The sequence below is a fragment of the Ascaphus truei genome, chromosome 1 (genome assembly GCF_040206685.1).
Source record: "Ascaphus truei isolate aAscTru1 chromosome 1, aAscTru1.hap1, whole genome shotgun sequence".
NCBI classification, from domain to species: domain Eukaryota; kingdom Metazoa; phylum Chordata; class Amphibia; order Anura; family Ascaphidae; genus Ascaphus; species Ascaphus truei.
The window spans coordinates 346347348-346363400 of NC_134483.1; positions in this window are offsets into that span (position 1 = coordinate 346347348).

Genomic DNA, 16053 nt, shown 5'->3' on the forward strand with positions numbered 1-16053 from the left:
AACTGGGACTATCCTGGGTAAATAGGACATTTTATAATTAATAGCTCAGTGATATTCTCTATTATGACTAAAATCCTTAATAATGTTACAGTAAGAGATGGTCTCATTCCTCCTTCCTAACACATATATGCCTGATTTACCATAGAAGAAAAAAACTTTGATTGCAAAAGGAATTTTTTTTCTAAAATATGGTGCAGTTATTTTAAGATAGTTAGATAGTTGCATAGTAGATGAGGTTGAAAAAAGACGTACGTCCATCAAGTTCAACCTGTGCTAAATTTAGACAACAGATACTTTATCCTATATCTATACTTACTTATTGATCCAGAGGAAGGCAAACAAAAAAACCCCAGTGTCAAATCATCCAATGATATCTCATATAGGGAAAAATAAATTAATTCCTGACTCCATTATTACAAATAATGATTAAATACTGGACAATTATTATATTATATAAAAATGTTACTTACTGTATGTACAACTGCCCGACTCTTCCATTCTGCTCAAAGATGTCTTCTTTCTACCCCCTTTTGTGTCTAAAGCCCTCTCCCGCCTTAAACCTTCTCACTGACTGCCCCACACCTCTGGAATGCTCTTCCCCTCAATACCCGACTAGCACGTCTCTATCCATCTTTAAGACCATCTTAAAATACACCTCCTTAATGAAGCTTTGGGTAGCTTCGCTGGCTGATACTACACATCTCATACATACTTTTCCTAATGTTACTTTTATGTCTCAAACACTTATTCCCATTATGTGCATTATAAACAATAAAGGAAAAAAACTGAAATTATAACGAAACATAAAGCATACACATGAAGCATTAATCAAAATGAAAAAGTATCTGGTATCAGCACCTTGACCTTCCCCCTTAAGACAGTTGTTGATAAATAAAGTGAATCCAGCTCTCACATCACACATCATGGAAGCACAATAAGGTCACCATGGCCCTCTTACTCAGGATTTCCAGGTCATTTGTGGGTGGGATTGATCAAGTGAGACCTAAAGAGATGGAGGCATTGTGTTTGCATGTGTGCAATGCCACAACCACTCACTTCTGTCAGACACGAGAGAGAGGGAGGGGGAGAGAGATAGAGAAACAAGGAGAGAGAGAGAGAGAGAGAGAGAGAGAGAGAGAGAGAGAGAGAGAGAGAAGGAGAGAGAGAGAGAGAGAAGGAGAGAGAGAGAGAGAGAGAGAGGAGAGAGAGAGAGAGAGAGAGAGAGAGAAGAGAGAGAGAGAGAGAGAGAGAGAGAGAGAGAGAGAGAGAGAGAGAGAGAGAGAGAGAGAGAGAGAGAGAGAGAGAGAGAGAGAGAGAGAGAGAGAGAGAGAGAGAGAGAGAGAGAGAGAGAGAGAGAGAGAGAGAGAGGAGAGAGAGCTATTGGGAAATAAAAGAGTATTCAAGGGTGTACATTTCTCTGAAATAGGATGCAATTCATACAGTAGAGTAATCTTAGATTATCTTTTGCAGATAATGATAGTGTTTTAATGTATTAACAAGAGTTTTTAATATATTTACATTATATGTGAGTTTTTGAGTTGTCTGGTAGTAATCATGATTAAATGTTTCTAACGTAGTGCGACAATCAATTTGTTTCTTTGGTGGGATCTCAGCTAATGATAACTCAACACCTGAATTCCTAGTACCCTTATGAAAATTTGCTGGGGAGGGGAGGGGGGGGGGGGTTAGAAAATAAAATAAATGTTATGTAAATGCTGAAATGCTGCACCCACAGCAGGCAGCATCCCAAACACAGCACTCGTTATTATAGACATGGCTTAAAAGCAGCAGTCTGTGCTGATCACCATCTATTTTATATATATATATATATATATATATATATATATATATATATATATATATATATATATATATAAACCATAATACTGAGTGGAAGTGCTGTATGCTGGGTGATAATGGGGAAAGGCGGGGTTGCAGACCTGCCTAAGACATGCAGATGAACATACAGTAATATTTACAGTTGCTATATATATATATATATATATATATATATATATATATATATATATATATATATATATATATATATATATATATATATATATATATATATATATATATATATATATATATATATATATATATATAATTGTGAGAAATCTCTTCTTGCCCTTTCCAAAGCTGTTTTTATTTTTACAATCCAATGCTCCATTCAGGAGATACAAGTGTTTGAAATATTAAATGTCTGGGAGGTTAAAATGAAGCTACCTGCAGAGCCCAGTACAGTGTAAAGGTTACCATGGTAACCTCAGGAGCTGGAGATTCAAAAATCATGATTTATATCACTCAACACACATTTTATTTCATGAAAACGTGCAGGGCGAGATACTAACATTATATGAATCAAACTCATATTTGCTTCTGGGGGGTGGCCCACTGTTACCACAGTGCTGCACAGTGCATTGCAGGCCTACTGCAAAGAGTTTCATGTACAAGTATGTATACTGCAAGTATAAGTGAACGGGTAAAAACAGTTACTACAGCTGGGCTACAGCATTCATTTCCTGTTGTGTTTACTTCTTGTCCAGGTTGTACTTCTCTTTCTTAGTTCCTGTCAGCAGTAGGATCCGGGGTGATTGAAACGGGTATTTCCATGGCCAGATTGCTTTCAGCTGTTTGATTGCACAAAGCTAGATATTTGGGCTCAATGTGGAAGGTGACTCAGTTGAAAGTCTTTGTGGAGAAAAAGAATTTGACTGACACTTATAGTGTAGCGGTGTTCTGAGTAGGAAGGGTACAGTAGTCATAGTGTAGATGACAGCCTGGCACAGTGGAGGTGGAGCTTTACTGAAAGTGAATGATTGGGAACAGTAACAATTCACCGTCCCATATGTACACGCGTACGAGCTGCGGAACATTACTGAAAGCAACAATCTCGCTGTCTTTGTTCTCCCCTTTGTCTCTGGTTCTGTTTCTATTCCCACCAGTTTATAATTTAGCATGTGTGGTCTCATTCAGATTTGGCCTTACCCATTTCCTTTGCATATTGTCCTATATTAATTGTGTAATTTCTCGCTTTTTCTGTAACGTCAACTTTTATTTTTGAATTTCATCCTAACTCATACACAAGTCTCATTGTTTTCTCTTGTTATCTTTTGTAAAGCCTTCAATAAAATATTGGTTACAAACAATAATCAGGACAGTGACTTATGAGTCATAAAAAAGAAAAGCGCTCTCAAACAAGCTCTCATAGTATAGTATTGTTGAGTACAATCTTGAAATAACAAAAATGGTGAGATATGCACGTACAGAATTAAATTATTTTAAAAGTATACAGGTAAAAAACATATGATGAATTGTGGAAAAGCTGCGGGTCACCGCGTCACCATCCAATCAGGAACATCGAGTAGAGTTGCCAAGTGGGTTCTCCAAAAATACTGGACACAATGATGAAAGGTGCGACACGCACGCAAGCACGAACACCTCTCCGCTCCATGCTGTTTCCTCCTCTCAGCTCCATGCTGTTTCCTCCTCTCCTTGGACCCACACCTCCTCCTCATTGGCTGCATTACCCAGCAGCAGCCCTTCACGATGCAGGAATCAGCCCAGCCCCTTAGCAACAGCCCTGATCTCTACCTACTCAGGAAAATCCAGCAGCCCCCCAAACCGGTCAGGTCACTATGTCCAGAGAGGTAATACCAGACACATACATGTCCAGTATTACCACCATTTTTTTTACTGGACAGTGTGTCCAAATACAGGACAGTGCACTTCAATACTGGACACCTGGCAACCCTAACACAGAGGTAAGTTGTAACCGTCCTCTGTAAATCATGCAAGAGCTGTCCAGCGGAGATGTCTTTCAGGGGAACCGCCTGCAGCCTCGGTCAGATGGGTCTCTGTGATCCACTGCAGCACCGCAGGAGCTGTGCTGCTGAGGAAGGACTCACAGCAAGGCTAACATCAAATGACGTCAGCACCAGCCATGCAGGTTGAGTCCAGCAAATGCCTCATGAGTCGATAGTTTGTAGGGGATACAACACCCTAAAAAATTGACTAACGCAATGTCCTACGCATTTCGTGGCCACAAGGCCACTTCATCAGGGAACTATTCATACCCTGATGAAGTTGCCTTGTAGCCACGAAACGCTTAAGGACATTGTGTTAGTCCATTTTTTGGGGTGTTATATTCCCTATGACCCGCAGCTTTCCCACGATTCATCATACGATTTTTACCTACATGCTTTTAACCCAATGTATTTCTGTAAGTGTATATCTCACCATTGTTATTATTTCAAGATTGTGCTCAATAATACAATACTATGAGAGCTCTTTGCGCTTCTTTTTATTCCTCCTAAACCTGATGCCCAGTCACCAATTCCGAACTGCAGCACTCTCATATATCCCAAAGGGAGGTTATTTGTATTATATATTATATGTATTATATATTGGTTTTGGTTCACGTTCACATTTTATCACTTGTGATTCACCTATACTTTCTATTCACTTCACATTACAGTTTTCATGTACAAAGTTGATTTTGTGCTATCACTTAGTTTATACGTCTATATTACTTCACAATACAATTTATTGAGCGTTCCAGATTTTGTTGTTTATATGAGTCATAGCTTACTTATGTAGGTAATGTACAGAATCCCTTTAAAATATACAAATAAACAAATTAAAATGACACGTTTTCTAATCTTGTTGGTCTTAAACATACACATTTTGGTTTTAACATACAATGATCTTTACTTCCAATCGGCAATATAAAGGGCCATATGAGGGCAGCTTCTACACTTATATATATAGTCATGCTTTCTACAAACAAGTAATATTTAGGAACTACCTACACAGAGAAAATCTTTACATTAAAAGTGAGTTTTACTACAACTTGACATATTGGGTTTTAAGAATGATCCCAATTCCTGTTGAAATACCTTCCTTTCATACTCTAAATCAAGGGTGCGCAAGATTTTCAAGGTGGGGGGTGGGCGGTTACAGATGGCCCGCGCTCTTCCCCAAGGCATTTAAATTAAATGCCGGGGGACAGCGTGAGGCCTCTGCAACTTCCCTTACATTGTCTTCGACGACGCGCCATCAATTGACGCCGCTGGCAAGGTAAGCAGGGGGGCGCAGGGTGAAAAGTTTGCGCACACCTCCTCTAAATCAAAATATAAGTTATAGAAAAGGAAACAATTCACAACCTTTTTTTTCTCTTTTCACAAATCTCTATGGCCCTTATTCAGAATGCTGGGAAGCAGCGTTTACCAGCACTAAAGAACATTCTACTGCCAATCATTGGAGTGGAGCTCAACTGTTCTCCAGCACAGGGAAGTCCCCTTCACAGCATATTGAACAGGAGCAGGTGTATCTGTTTTTAAGGTAGAGAACGCGTCAATGTGATGGGAAAAAACAAGGCAATGTATGGTCCTAAATATAAATGTGTTTTGGAGTTTGTCATTGTAGAGATGTTAGCTGTATTAGTAGCTGTGACTATATTTTTGCTTTAATGGTAAAAAAAAAATATTGCTCTTTTTATGGCCCCATGGTTGTAGCGTGTTATACCTCTGGAAACAATACGTTTTGCGGTTTTTGCACCATTCCCCCTCTTTGGTACTATCTGTATTGTAATGCAGTAAAGGTTCCTCTAGCACAGAAAAGTGTCATCACAGTAACCTGTTATTCAACAAATAGAAGTGTTTAAGTGGTTTGATTTCCAGTTACACAGGATTTTCATTACCACTCTGTATTCATTGAATCATTGTCCTGTAATCTTACAGTATCTCATAAGAGCAGAACGAGTGTCACAAAGTAGCCGAGTGTCACAAAGTTGCCATGTCTGTGTCCCTGTAGTTATTAGCATAACAGAGATCTACAAGCATTGGACTAAACAGAGACATTTACTTAACTGACCTAGCCCAGGGCAACGCCCATCCCTGAGAGACAGAGGCGTCTTTCAGATAACCAGGCTGTTTCCAAAGCAATGCAAGCTACAAACGATGTGCTTATAATGCCCGTAATATAGTGTGTGCGGCCGTGCGCGCGCGCGTGCCTGTGCGAACGCGTGTGCACGTGCCGCACACTTTTTTTGTGTATGCTGTGAGCGACACAGTGAGGTACTGTGTTTGTGTGTGTGTGTGTAGACTGTGTGTTATAAATACGTTTATAATAAATAAATAAATACGTTGGTAAGAATAAATAATTTATTAACATTGTACATACATACACACATACACACATATATACACACATACATACATACATACAAATATATACATACATTTCAGCGGCGGTAGCAGCGCGAAATCTTTATTTTCCCCATCTTCTCTCCTGTTGGTCGGCTCCCCGCTCACTGCCGTGCACTTGCGTCCCTATTATAGGAAGGCTGACTAACAACAGCCAACTATAACTGCCGCGCGCGCCCTCTATAGAACAGCCCTAACACTGGCAGGGGCGTGTCACCAATACAAACAGAATCTGACACTCTGGGGCCTAGGGTTGCCAGGTGTCCAGTATTGAACTGGACTGGAGGTAATACATGTGTGTGTCCGGTATTACCTCTCTGGACACAGTGACCTGACCGGCTTGGGGGTCTGTGGGTTTCCCTGAGCTGGGCTGTTGCTAGGGGGCTGGGCAGCTTCTTCCATGTGATTGGCTGCTGCTGGGTAATGCAGCCGAGCAAAAGGAGGTGTCAGGAGCCCTGGGAGTGGGGCCAAGGAGAGGATGAAACAGCATGGAACGGAGAGAGGTGAGAGGGGTGTGTATGTCTCAAACGCGCTGCACCTTTCACCATTGTGCCCAGTATTTTTGGAGTCGCTACCTGGCAACCCTACATACCGTATGTACTAAGGTTTCATTTTTCATTTTTCGTACATCAAATTTTCAGTGTTAAAAAGTAATATAAACCACCATAAAAAGTGTGTCCTATAAATGAAAGCTTCATACGTATGCCATATTCATATTTGTTGTATGAAATTATTTTTGACGCATCCCTCATGTTGAATACGTTATTGATACAATTTAAATGAAAACAGAATTGTGTATTTTTTAAAATGTATAACTAGTACAGCTCAACCCAGTTATAGCGCGATCTGCTACAACGCAGATCCACTTATAATGTGGTCTGAGCATGGCACTCGTTTTGCAGACTCACATCTCTATTTCTGCTCCTCCACCATGGCACCTCTCTCTGTATCCCTGCGCACTGCCAGTGCTTCGTGCCAATGGGCCCGTTCAAAGGCTGCGGCAACTGGGTAGTGTTAAACGTCCTGTGGAGTTACGCAAGGTGAAGCTTTTAGGAGGGCACATTACCCTCAGTGATATTATTACCCCCTGTATAGGATGAGGTGATACCCAACACATTATCCTCAGTGATATTTCCAATCCACAGAGCAGTATGAGGTGATGCCCCGCACATCCCCCACAGTGATATTATTACCCTCGGGGCAGTATGAGGTGATAACCTCGGGGTAACCGCCCTCTCCCTTCACCTGGTTGAGGTCGGTCTCCGCTGTCAGCCATATCTGTTTATCACCAGGCAAATGTATGGAAGTTAAGGGAGGGGAAGAAACACACAAAATTTTGTGAGCTACTGTATGTCTGCGCTACTCAGAATGCAGCCCTGGAGGATTCTAGAATCAATTATCCATGCAGTGTTCCATCCAGTTCGATCGCCGCCCACGTGGTTGATTTCCTGGCAACTCTCCTGTTACTAAGGACGCTGATGCCTCCGGGGACGGCGAAGGAGACACCGTGATTGGGTGAAGGGAGGACGAGGAGGAATCGGGGATCGTTGCTATTGGTGGGTCGGTCACTACCTATTAACATAATAAGTCAGAGACTGGAGGACGATAACCAATCAGGGGAAGCCATGCTGTAGGGAAGGAATCAGAAGCTATGGTGGAGGCCATATTGTACGGATGAATTCAGAAGCTATCCCAGCTTTCCCCCTGATTGCGGCCATTTTTTCCCAAGATCCCCGTTATTACGCGGTCGCATTATGTGGACCCCAAGCACCGCGTTATAACAGGGTTCAGCTGTATTAGATTAATATAAATTATTTGTGCAATATTATTTATAAATGCCATACTGTGAAAAGAATACATTTTGTTAACCTAAGTAATGAAACACCCGCTGTCTCGTTAAGATTCTATTAAGAATCTTTTTAGGGTTAGGAGAAGTTGAACTTGGCTAATGATTTTGAAGCATTTTTAATAGATGTTTGGTGCACAGAAATATTGTATTTTCATATGTAACCATCCTTGCCCGGCTCTAAAGGAGTTTACATCAGGATTATATACATGGCATAGCTCAGTCTCTCATACCATTTGAGGGTTATGGGTTGGTGCAGGCTGAGTGTGTATATGCAGATAGAATAATGATGGCTGCAAGGACTGTTCATAGTACAAATAAGAGCTTTAGGCTGCATCCACGCTGCCGCTGACCGAGCTTGGCGCTTAGCGTGATCAGCACAATCAATTTTAATCTGTCCGGCCATGCTCACGTAGCGCGCGCGCCTGTGCACATACGCTCGAGGGTACTAGGCGCTTGCCTAGACAGATAAAATTGCGTTTGAGGTGCGCTGAAGGGTCACATGACTTCCTCAGCCAATCAGCACCAGTCACTGTTCGGCCATGCCCACGGCCACGGCCACCCCGCTCACTCTTACCAAAAAAGTTGCCGGACAGCTGAACGCTCATGCTTAGAGAGTTGGGGACGTCACCACTCACAAGCATGAGCGCGGTCAGCGGCACGGGGGATGCAGCCTTATTCACATCTTATACACAAAGCCCCTCAGTGGTAAAACACGTTAGAGTTCTACTGGAGGATTATCCCCTTTTACACTCTTTGTTAATGGTTAAATTAAAAAAATTCTACTTTAGCACAGTCCAGCCTTACACAGTTTTTTGCCCGGCGGTGCCCACTGATTTTTCTCTCTTCAGTGAGAGGTTTCCTTCACATAGTTCACAAAGCCAGGAGCACGCTCATCCGGACAGAGTCACCAGATGCAGCAAGTGGATTTTAAGTTTCTCTTTGACGAAGTTGCCCCAGGTGAATTGGCCACATATGCGGGATTTCATTGACAGGGGTCAGGTGCCGGTCGAGAGACCCCCCCCCCCCGTCATCCATTTCTCAGTCATCACATCATACCGCTAGGCTGTTCCCCACAATAGGGGTTAAAGTTGTTAGACTTGGCTTCGTCTATCTTTTCATGTCATAGCTCAGACTCTAGTGCCCGTATGTATTGGCAATATTGATATACCATATATCTTGGCACTATATACGCTGTAGCATTCGTCAGTTTGGGGGGATCATCTACCCCATCTCCTCTCTTATTCACATCTGTTTATAAGGCTCCACATACAAAAGATTTTACTGCGGACATTAACTGGTGGCAAACAATATGGTTACTCTGTGATTCTTCCCCTGGTAGCTGTCACTTCTACGCTGGGGAGATACTTATTTTCATTAGTATTGATTAGTAATCTCTTGCATAGCGTCTATAATGCCCTATCCCAGGTGGACCCATGTTGGGGGACTACACTACTCTCTGGGATCATTATCCTGTTACTGTGTATGACATTCTTGTCCATACATATTAGATCGGGAGCACATGCTTACTCTTCTTCCCACATAAGAACAATCTTGGGTCATTACCATCGGCACAAACTAAATAGGGCACGTTCCTTAAGCAAAAATAATAAAGATGACAGTATATCCTTAATACACATAACGATACACTTAAACATGTATACATGACTCACAGTGAGGCCCACAAGTACATAACATTAAAATCTGTACAGCGAGCACAGTCCATTTTTGTGCACCAAAACAAATGAGTAAAATATTTTTGACGTTAGCTGGTGTAGATGGAGAAGTTCTTAGTACATAGGCGCACACAAGTGCAATTGTAATTAAGTTTGACATGTGCCAATTTTGCGCCACAAACAAAACATTTGTGGCACGGAGTACATAGGCCCCATGTGTGGGCCTGCATACATGTGTATCACTGTATTTATCAGGGTGTGTGTGAGCAGAGCCGTCTTAAGCATTTTTGGGGCCCTGGGCTAAATGTAAATTAAGAAATTAAGGACCCCACCCACAAAAGTCACATTTAAATACAAATACGGTATGTTTTTATTGATCAACTTTTAAAACTTTTATTTAAATTCTGCAATTATTACTACAACCACAAACATTTTATTTATCTACATGTGTCTCTTTCTGGTTTTTTTTTATTTGCAAAGTCACAAATAACATAATCAAATTCAATTTTATGAAGTATATCTTATTCAATTGCCATTAAGGACAGAGCGTTTCAACCTTGTTTGAAGCAGCAACTGCAGAATCTCATTCTTAATAAGTTTCAAACTTGAAAAAGATCTTTCCTCTTTGCAGTTCGTGGCCGTCATTGATAGGAAAATTCGCAAAACAATTTAGATGTTAGGGAATATTGACTCCAATTTGTCATGCTGTAATAGTTTTTTGTTGTGCGTTATGTTTTAAATATATTTCCAACAAATCAATTAAATTACCTATTCCATAAACAATCCTAGAAACAATTTTGAATATTTTTTATATATATAAAAAGTTAGGGTATATAAAATTAAAAGCAATATACTGTTGTAATCACATAATAATTAAGTTTGCTGAGTTCAGTTGGAACTACTAATTTAAAATAAAAATTTGGGCCATAGTATTTGTGGAGCCTCTGAAAGGTCGGCGCCCTTGGAAGACCCGGGGCCCTTGGAAAGTTCAGGGCCCTTGGAAGGTCCGGCGCCCTTGGAAGGTCTGGTGCCCTTGGAAGGTCCGGCGCCCTTGGAAGGTCCGGGGCCCTTGGAAGGTCAGGGGCCCTTGGAAGACCCGGGGCCCTTGGAAAGTTCAGGGCCCTTGGAAGGTCCGGCGCCCTTGGAAGGTGCGGGGCCCTTGGAAGGTCTGGGGTCCTGGGCTACAGCCCACTTAGCCTATGCATTAAAATGGCCCTGTCTGTGGGTCGACTATGTGCATCAGTTTCTTTGTGTGTGTATAAGTGTGTTAACGTGTGTATGGTGTGTGTAGCAGTGTTAACTTTCTGGCTTGAAGAGGCAGGTAATACAAGGCGATTTTTTGCTAGAATTCATATTATAAATTTGACAGATGGACAAATGTGTTCCCCTGGATAATATGTGCATATAGAGCGAGAAGAGAACGAGAAGAGCTGAAGAAGTTGTATTGTAAATTTAATTGCAACACCCCTCACCCCAACTGGATTAAAATAAATCTGCCCATGTCTATCTGACTGTTGGATCTAGGGGTAATGGACAAACAATAAAGAAAACATAAATAGATGTCGGTTATTCATAGCACACACCAGCGTTATAGCTCTGAGATGGCAGAGCAAGCGTCAACATTTAATCCAGGGAAAACAGCATGCTTCACAATACTGAGATTAACTCAGGAGGAGTGGGATATCTTCATCAATGGCATTGTTGACAATTATGCCAAGCTCCTAGGAGATCAGTGCCACAAACACGAGCACTGCTAATGAAAATTACCTAACGGCTTAGTGTGCCTTCCCCACGATTTTACCCCCACCTACAAACGGAGACGGCACAGAATTGGGGAAGTAAAAATAATAGCTTTATTTAACAAACAATATTAGACAGCACACAACACTCTGTATAAAGTGAAATAAGAGGCGCAAGACGGGAACAAGGAGGACCCTGATTCCTCCCCAATAATCAATAAACCACAAATGTTCCCAGCACTCAAACGGAAAGAACAGATAGTAAATGGATCAGCCAAAAGTAAGTATTTAATGGTACACAAGGGAGAGGGAAAGAAAAGGGAAAACACGGGGAGTTTAAAGTCCAGGGCAAGGGGGACCTCCCCCTCCCCTCTCCCTTTGCCCCTTCCCTGTCCTTGTCCCTGCCCTAGCACATAGTGCTTTCTTTTTTGGTCTTTGTTTGACCATTTTTTGCATCATTCGTGTACCATTAAATACTTACTTTTGGCTGATCCATTTACTATCTGTCCTTTCCGTTTGAGTGCTGGGAACATTTGTGGTTTATTAATAGCTTTATTTATTTAACAACATATGAAAATGAAACTGTCAGCCGGCTCGCTATTTCCTGTATGCAGACGACCATGTGCGTCCTGCAAGTATGGCGGGTGATACTTACACCGCCTCCGGCTGGTCTCACACCGCTGTAGTATGGCGGGTGATACTTACACCGCCTCCGGCTGGTCTCACACCGCTGCAGTATGGCGGGTGATACTTACACCGCCTCCGGCTGGTCTCACACCGCTGTAGTATGGCGGGTGATACTTACACCGCCTCCGGCTGGTCTCACACCGCTGCAGTATGGCGGGTGATACTTACACCGCCTCCGGCTGGTCTCACACCGCTGCAGTATGGCGGGTGATACTTACACCGCCTCTGGTTGGTCTCACACCGCTGCAGTATGGCGGGTGATACTTACACCGCCTACGGCTGGTCTCACACCGCTGCAGTATGGCGGGTGATACTTACACCGCCTACGGCTGGTCTCACACCGCTGCAGTATGGCGGGTGATACTTACACCGCCTACGGCTGGTCTCACACCGCTGCAGTATGGCGGGTGATACTTACACCGCCTCCGGCTGGTCTCACACCGCTGCAGTATGGCCGGAGATTCTTACGCTCCGCCCCGATGGTCTCACATCGCCCTGCTGGGAATGCTTCACACCCACTCGCCCCTTTTGGCTGTCCAGGCCCAACCACATAAATTGGATCTCAGCTTCCTAAGACTTGGGCCGCACAAATAGGCGCCTCCAGTCTTCACAATATCCTCCGGGGAGTATACTATGGGGCCCAACCGCATAAATTGGCGCCTCCGTTCTTGGCACTTCCCGGCAGCCTTATACTGATTAACCTAGCAGTTCCGGCCAGCCAGTGAACCCATTAAGGCCACTTATGGGGTCGAACACCCAACCCAGGCTGTGACCCTGCCTACTAACTGCTTATTGCCTGTAAGGGCAGACTGATGTATCCAATAAAGATGTCTATTATTACAATCTATCATGAAAGTAGAGCACCAAACGACAGCATGTATAGTATAACAACAGTGGATGCAAGCAAACTGCTCTCAAATGTACTGTAGCCATTTACATCATTTTGTCAGTTCTCCCACACAAGTTATTTAATGCTAAAAAAATTTTATAAGGCAGAGGTGCGCAAACTGGGGGGCACGACAGATTTTAGGGGGGTGTGGTGGTTACATAGGCCCCGCGCTATTCAGCGCGAAGCCTCTGTAAATTCACTTACCAGGTGTCACGTGATATCACATGACCCCGTGGCGTCATTTGACGACGCATTCAAGGTAAGGGTGCGACCCAGGGGCAGAACAGGCATGGGGGCCACAGCAGAGGAAATTTGCGCACCCCTGTTATAAGGCTTAAACGTAAGACAGTGCTGAGGGAGACTGGTACGACCTGCTCAAAGCTCATGAACATATTTATGAAAACATTGGGGCCACTTCCTTAAACTGCAATAATATCCCCAAATATCCCCAAAATATTTGGGAGACCATATCCTGGTTCTCACCAGCAGCAGAATATCATGTACGGCACATTGGTGCGCACGTAACTTGTATAGGAGACAAGGGTCAATACATACAGCTATCTAGCTAGGTTACAAATCTCTATCTCTGTCAATGTCTTGTAGCGCATACACAGAGCGCACCCTACTCCTATGCACAAATATCTATTTGTCATTCTTGCAAAGTGCGGTCAGACACGGGATATTCATATTCAGCAACTTTGGGAAAACCTTCTTGGCCCCACCATCTAGTATTTGTAGATCCCCTTCAGGAATCTCTTTCAAACTACTGTATATTTAAAAGGGGGCCTGTATATTCTAGTGTCAGGACAGCCATATTTCAATCCCCCCACATGCAAAGCCAGCTATCCTTTATCCATAGATCAGCACATAAAAACTAGGCATGGACCTGCCCTACAACAATTCATGTACATTAAGACAATGTGTAACCGATGTTAACCTCTAGTGTGCCAAATTGATTCAAATACTTAAAATCTCATGATATTATCATGACACAGAATAGGTAACGCAGTCTATCTGACGGATCTTTTTTTTTTTTTTTAGTTATCTCCACTTAAAGTCCCTTCTTGAACCTATATAAATAAGCCCCACTGTGTTTAGTTTGAGAACAGTTACTGGATCTTCATTGAGTAGCATATTAATCCCGTTCCTGATAGCAATCATTCCTTTTTAGATAGTGATTTATTCTAATGGCACTTGAAGTCCCCATTAATTAGATGGTGCATTTCACGGTAAAAGTTTGACCTAATAAACTTTTCTTTGCTTCACGGAATCCTATAAAATAGTGATTATTATGGTAACTTGGCAGATACAATAGATATCTTTAAGAAAAAAGGTTAGACACAGTTTTAGAAACCTTGATGTGATTGGGCTTACACAAGGCCGTGTAAGTTATATATACTTTTATTCTACCCTTTCACCAATACATACGAACCAATGTGTGTATATCATTCAAATTAGACATTAGACACCTGAGCTACCACACTCGCTCAGGATATAATTACTTTATTTTAAAAGCAATTACTAGTTCTACAACACTGCCTGTTTCCAACTATTGTGCTCCCCCATCCTTTTTGTATTCACAGTTTTAGAAAGGAAAGGTATACAGGGATATACCAAAGAAGTAAACATGGGAAGGATGTTGATCCACATACAGTAGATATCTATTTGGAGTCAGGAAATAATTTATTTTCCCCTTATCAGACGGCATTGGATAATGTTTCACTGGGATTTTGTGTTTGCCTTACTCTGGATCAAAATACAGTAAATATAAATATAGTATAAGTATCTGTCGTCTAAATTTAACATAAATTGAACTCGATGGACATATGTCTTTTTTCAACGTGATCTACAATGTAACTATGTAACTTATCCCAAATAGCCACGGAGTCAGAGGTGTCCAATTCTATTGGCTATAACTTTTCCAATACAAAGGTAATCGTACAGAACATGCCCCTATCGTTCAGTTGTAAGTAGCAAAGTACCATGCACATGAAGGAGCATTGATTGTTGTGTTGTGTAGAATACAACAAGCAATAATGATATCATTTACTTTCTCAGGGCTATACTGTAGCAGCACACCACCAGCTCTAAACACCTGAAGCAACTGTGCAACACTCCACATGTCCGCTTTATTACATAACATGTAGATATGCGTTCCTCATTACACAGAACTATAGTTCTGAAGGAGTCTGAGGATGAACAAGGGGTTTTGAAGCCAAGTCCAGCATCCAAATCTATTGTCAACAATGAAAACATAGGGAAAAACACCCAGACCTAACTAAACTAACATAACGTTAAATCCTAGAATCAACCTTAATGGATCTTTGTGGATAATTAATGTCATTCGCATATTATATGCATGTCAGTATCAATTACACCTGGTATAGTTAACACTATCCTCTTACTGGTACAAAGCACAGCATTATAAGGACAATGTTATTGTCCTTTGAAGATACACTTTTAGTGTTAAGGTGATGTTACATTAGGATATATTTATGTTAAGTGACAACAGAGCTTTGTGGATCAGGGCCTATGTTTCTGTTACTTTACAAGTAGGGCCTGAGGCACCGGTCCAGGTCATCGGTACCACCACTTGATATTAGTACTTCTCTATATTTTGAAGATGTTTTGGGGGTTTTTTTTTTGTCTATGATATAAAAAAAAGGTATGTTTTATCTCTATTTGGCAGCACTGGGACTATTTATACCGATTTAAGTTTCTCATTGATCGCTGAGGTGGTGAGCAATCTGTCCATGAGCGCCGGGGTTGCCACCACTTCAGGTTTGGCCTGGAGACTATGGGTTTCGCTAACCAATCTCCAGGCTATGGATTTAGATTTAAATTCTCCGGCCGAGGAGAGCAAACTGTGGGGTGGGGGCGGGAGAAGAGAATGGAGGACCGCCAAAGCAGCGCAGGGTGGCAGCCAGAGGAGTTGGATGGTGGGAGCAAAGCAGGGCAGCAGAGGAGGACGGCCGGGGGGTGGGGGGGTAGCGCGCCCCAGCGGTCC